This window comes from Pongo abelii, chromosome 16 (assembly GCF_028885655.2).
Source record: "Pongo abelii isolate AG06213 chromosome 16, NHGRI_mPonAbe1-v2.0_pri, whole genome shotgun sequence".
Lineage (NCBI taxonomy): Eukaryota > Metazoa > Chordata > Mammalia > Primates > Hominidae > Pongo > Pongo abelii.
The window spans coordinates 61,261,033-61,267,032 of NC_072001.2; the positions used below are offsets into that span (position 1 = coordinate 61,261,033).

Here is a 6,000-nt window from a genome sequence, read left to right on the forward strand (position 1 = left end):
GATACAAAATCGATGTGCAAAAATCACAAGTATTCCTGTACACCAACAAAAGACAGAGAGCCAAATCATGAGTGAACTCCCATTCAGAATTGCTTCAAAGAAAATAAAATACCTAGGTATCCAACTTACAAGGGATGTGAAGGACCTCTTCAAGGAGAATTACAAACCACTGCTCAACGAAATAAAAGAGGACACAAACAAATGGAAGAACATTCCATGCACATGGATAGGAAGAATCAATATTGTGAAAATGGCCATACTGCCCAAAGTAATTTACAGATTCAATGCCATCCCCATCAAGCTTCCAATGACTTTCTTCACAGAATTGGAAAACACAACTTTAAAGTTCATATGGAAGCAAAAAGGAGCCCGCATTGCCAAGACAATCCTAAGCAAAAAGAACAAAGCTGGAGGCATCACGCTACCTGATTTCAAACTATACCACAAGGCTATAGTAACCAAAACAGTATGGTACTGGTACCAAAACAGAGATATAGACCAATGGAACAGAATAGAGCCCTCAGAAATAATACCACACATCTACAACCATCTGATCTTTGACAAACCTGACAAAAACAAGAAATGGGGAAAGGATTCCCTATTGAATAAATGGTGCTGAGAAAACTGGCTAGCCATATATAGAAAGCTGAAACTGGATCCCTTCCTCACACCTTATCCAAAAATTAATTCAAGATGGATTAAAGACTTAAATGTCACACCTAAAACCATAAAAACCCTAGAAGAAAACCTAGGCATTACCATTCAGGACATAGACATGGGCAAGGACTTCACGTCTAAAACACCAAAAGAAATGGCAACAAAAACCAAAATTGAGAAATGGGATCTAATTAAATTAAAGAGCTTCTGCACAGCAAAAGAAACTATCATCAGAGTGAACAGGCAACCTACAGAATGGGAGAAAATTTTTGCAATCTACCCATCTGACAAAGGGCTAATATCCAGAATCTACAAAGAACTTAAACAAATTTACCAGAAAAAAAGTAAACAACCCCATCAAAAAGTGGGCAAAGGATATGAACAGACACTTCTCAAAAGAAGACATTTATGCAGCCAAAAGACACATGAAAAAATGCTCATCGTCACTGGCCATAAGAGAAATGCAAATCAAAACCACAATGAGATACCATCTCACACCAGTTAGAATGGCGATCATTAAAAAGTCAGGAAACAACAGGTGCTGGAGAGGATGTGGAGAAATAGGAACACTTTTACACTGTTGGTGGGACTGTAAACTAGTTCAACCATTGTGGAAGACAGTGTGGCGATTCCTCAGGGATCTAGAACTAGAAATACCATTTGACCCAGCCATCCCATTACTGGGTATATACCCAAAGGATTATAAAACATGCTACTATAAAGACACATGCACACGTATGTTTATTGCGGCACTATTCACAATAGCAAAGACTTGGAACCAACCCAAATGTCCATCAGTGATAGACTGGATTAAGAAAACGTGGCACATATACACCGTGGAATACTATGCAGCCATATAAAAGGATGAGTTCATGTCCTTTGTGGGGACCTGGATGACGCTGGAAACCATCGTTCTGGGCAAACTATCACAAGGACAGAAAACCGAACACCACATGTTCTCACTCATAGGTGGAATTGAACAATGAAAACACTTGGACACAGGGTGGGGAACACCATACACCAGGGCCCGTCATGGGGTGGGGGGAGTAGGGAGGGATAGCATTAGGAGATATACCTAATATAAATGACGAGTTAATGGGTGCAGCACACCAACATGGCACATGTATACATATGTAACAAACCTGCACGTTGTGCACATGTACCCTAGAACTTAAGGTATAACAATAAAAAAATTTAAAAAGAAAATGCTATCAATATATACCATAATATGGATAAATCTTAAAAACATGCTGAGCAAAAGAAGTCAGATATAAAAGAGTGCATAATGTGTAATTTCATTTTTATAGAGCTCAAGAATAGAAAAAAAAACATACTCTATAGTTATAGAAACCAGAGCAATGGTTGCTTTAGAAATGGAAGAGAGCACTGTTTATAAAGGAGCTTGAGGAAACTTTTGAAGGAAATGGAAATTTTATAAAACATGCTTTGGCTAAAGTTTACATGGATGTACACACATGTCAAAACTCATCAAACCCTACACTTTAAAATCTGTGCAGTTAACTGTGTATAAATTATGCAAAAGTATTTATAGTTGATTTCTCATCAGAAACCATGAAGGCCAGACGGCAGTGGCATAGTGTATTTAGAGTAATAAAAGAAAAAGACTGTCAACTAAAAACTACATGACCAGCAAAACATCCTTCAAAAATGAAGATGAAATTAAGATATTCCCAGACAAACAAAAACTGAGAGAGTTGTTACAACTGTATCTTCCCTACAAGACATTCTAAAGGAAATCCTTCATGGTAAAATTAAAGGACACTACACAGTAACTCTAATCCATATGAAGAAATAAACAGGCTGGTAAAGGTAACCACATAGGTAAAAACAAAAGGCAATATGCATGTATTTTTGTTTGTAACTCTTTTTTTCCCATGGTCTGGTTGTAAAGATAACTGCATAAAGCAATAATTACAAAGCTCTGTTGATGGAGGCTATAAAATCAAAAAACAAAAATCAATTTTATTTCCATACACTAGCAACAATCTGAAAATAAAATTTTAAAAATAATCCCAGTTACAACAGCATGAAAAATAATAAAATTTAGAAACAAATTTAACAAAAAAAGTAAGAAGTACAACACTTGTACACTGAAAACTGTGAACTATCATTAAAGGCAATTAAAGGATATCTAAAAAAATGAAAAGATATTCCACATTCATGGTTTAGAAAGTTTAACACTGTTAAGATGGTATGGCTATTTCCATCTCCAGCACTGTGAGAGGAACTGCCACCATGTCTGTGCTTCTGCAGTGGTTGGTGGTGCAGAACTGCTCCAGTTTCCTGATCAAGAGGAATAAGCAGACCTACAGCACCAAGCCCAGTAACCTGAAGCCCCACATTCCCTCTGCTACCAGGCCAACTCACCACAAGACTGTGGATGTGAAGCCAACGGCTGATGGAACGGTGTGGTGGTGGTCATGAAACAGAGATCAGGCCAGCAAAAGCCAGCCACCTCCTACATGCACGCAGACCACCATCAACAAGAACAACTGGGCTACTTTCAGCAGCATCAGGCACATGATCCTTAAGAACAAAGACTGCCCTGACCTGCACATGGCTGCCATCCACAGGGCCAATGCCATCCTGCATAGCCAGAGCCTGTGATGGTGAAGAGGAAGTGAACCTACCCCAACAAGAGTGCCTGAGCCCCCTGTCCCCCAAAAGCAATAGTCAGATGACCTTTTCCCAACCAAAAAAAAAAAAGAAGAAGAACAGTAATAAAGACGGTGTGGTAAGCAGAATAATGACTCACCAAAGATATCCACATTCAAACTCCCGGAACCTGTTAAAATATTAACTTATGTGGCAAAAGAGAATTTGTAGATGTGATTACATTAAGGACCTTGATGGGGGGAGCTGGTACTGGATTGTCTGATTGAGTCCAATCTGATCACACGGGTCTTTAAAAGTAGGGAACCTTTTCCAGCCGTGGGAAGGAAGTGTGACTTCAGAAGTGAGAACCAAGGAACTAGCAGCCTGTGAAGGACTTGGCTTGCCATTTTTGTCTTGGACGATGGAGAAGGGTGTGGTAAGCCAAGGAGTGAGGGTACTGTCTCGAGTGACCAGGGAGGATGCTGTTAAGACCCATGTGGGACTTCTGACCTACAGTATTATAAGATAAAATTTATTGTTTTAAACCACTTTATTGGTACTAATTTGTTACAAAAGTCATAGAAAGCTAATACAGATGGCAATACATCCAAATTCATATACAGATTCAATGCAATCCCTGTTAAAAATCCCAGCTTTGTTTTTGAAAGAAATTGGCAAGCTGATCATAACATTCATATGGAAATGCAAAGGATGAAGAATAGCCAAAACTTTGTCTTTAAAAAGGACAAAGGCAGATGACTCAGACCTCCTAATTTTACAACTTAGTACATAGCTGCAATAATCAAGACAGTGTGGATACAGACAGACATTTAGAACAATGAAATAGAATTAGGAGTCTAGAAATAAATCCATAAGTCTGTGACCAGTTGGTTTTCAACAGCGTTGCCAAGGCAATTCAGTGGGGGAAAGAATGGGCTTTTCAACAAATGATGCTGGGAAAACTGGATTTCCACATGCAAAAGAATGAATTTGGACCCATACCTCACAATATACGTGAAAATTAACTCAAAAAGAATCAAAGACCATAAATATAAAAGTTAAAACTATAAAATGCTTAGAAGAAACATAGGCATAAATCTTTTGTCCTTAGTTCAGGTAATGGCTTCTTAGATATGACACTAAAGCATTGTCAACAAAAGAAAAAAATAGATAAGTTGGACTTCAACAAAATTAAAACTTTTAGGCTTCAAAGGACATCATCAAGAAAGTGAAAAGATGGGCAGGCATGGTGGCTCACGCCTGTAATCCCAGCACTTTGGGAGGCCAAGGCAAGTGGATCACTTGAGGCCAGGAGTTCGAGACTAGCCTGGCCAACATGGAGAAATCCTGTCTCTACTAAAATACAAAAAAATAGCCAGGTGTGTTGGCACACGCCTATAATCCTAGCTACTTAGGAGGCTGAGGCATGAGAATTTCTTGAATCTGGAAGGTGGAGGTTGCAGTGAGCCAAGATAGCACCATTGCACTCCAGCCTGGGCAACAGAGCAAGACTGTCTCAAAAAAAAAAAAAAAAAAAGTGAAAAGATGACCCATAGAATGGGTGATAATATAAGCAAATCATATCTCTGATAAGGAACTCATATTCATAATACATTAAAAAACTCTTACAACTCAACAATAAAAGGACAAATAATCCAATTTTAAAATGGGCAAAGGATTTGAACAGACATTTCTCCAAAGAAGATACACAAATGGCCAATAAACACTTAGAAAGATGCTTAAAGTAATCATCAGAGAGATGCAAATCAAAACCACAATGAGATGCCATTTCACACCTCCTTGGATGGTTATAATTTTTTAAAATGAACAATAACGAGTGCTAGTGAAGATATGGAGAAATTGGGTCCTTCGTATATTACTGTTGAAAATGTAAAATAGTGCAGCTGTTTTAGAAAACAGTTTCTCAGTAATTAAGTATAGACTTACCATATTAACTAACAGTTCCACTCCTAGGTTTATACCCAAGAGAATTAAAAACAAGTGTCCACAGAAAAATGTATGCATAAATGTTCAGCATTATAGCATAATAGCCAATATATAGCAGTATTATTCATAATCGTGAAGAAAGTGGAAGCCTTCCAAATGTCCATCAACTGATGAATGGATAAATAAAATGTAATATCTCTATACGAGGGAATATCATTCAGCCATAAAATGAATGGAGCACTGATACATGCTATAACAATGATAAACTTTGAAAACTTTATGCTAAGTGAAAAAAGCCAGACACAAAAGGCCACATATGTGTGATTCCACGTACCTGAAATGTCCAAAACAGGCAAGTCTACGAAGACAGAAAGTAGATTAGTGGTTGTCAGTGGTCAGGGAGAAGGGAAAATGGGGAGTGCCTGCTAATGGTTACAGAGTTTCTTTTAACATTTTTTAAACTAAAAAATGTTAGAAACATAAAAAAAAGAGATGGAGAAATAAAGTCCACTACAATGCCACCTCTTGAAGACAATGAAAATCTTGAAGTGATGAAAATGTTCTGGTTGGACCATGATGCTCATTTCACACATTCATGAATAATCCAAAAACCCCTGAAATATACACTTTAAAAAGGTAAATTTTATGGTATATGAATCCTTTCTCAGTTAAAAAAAGAAAAAAAGAATGTTGTAGCCATTTGAGAAACAATCTGGAAGTACTTAGTGTTGCTAAATATGTGTATTCCTGTGACTCAGCAATCTCACCGCCTATACACTT

General features: G+C 37.6%; 1 pseudogene; it reads left to right on the top strand.

Annotated features, from left to right (window-relative positions):
- Nucleotides 1-2,913: 2,913 nt before the first annotated feature.
- LOC100434833 (large ribosomal subunit protein eL28-like) lies at nt 2,914-3,326 on the top strand (annotated as a pseudogene).
- Nucleotides 3,327-6,000: the final 2,674 nt, after the last annotated feature.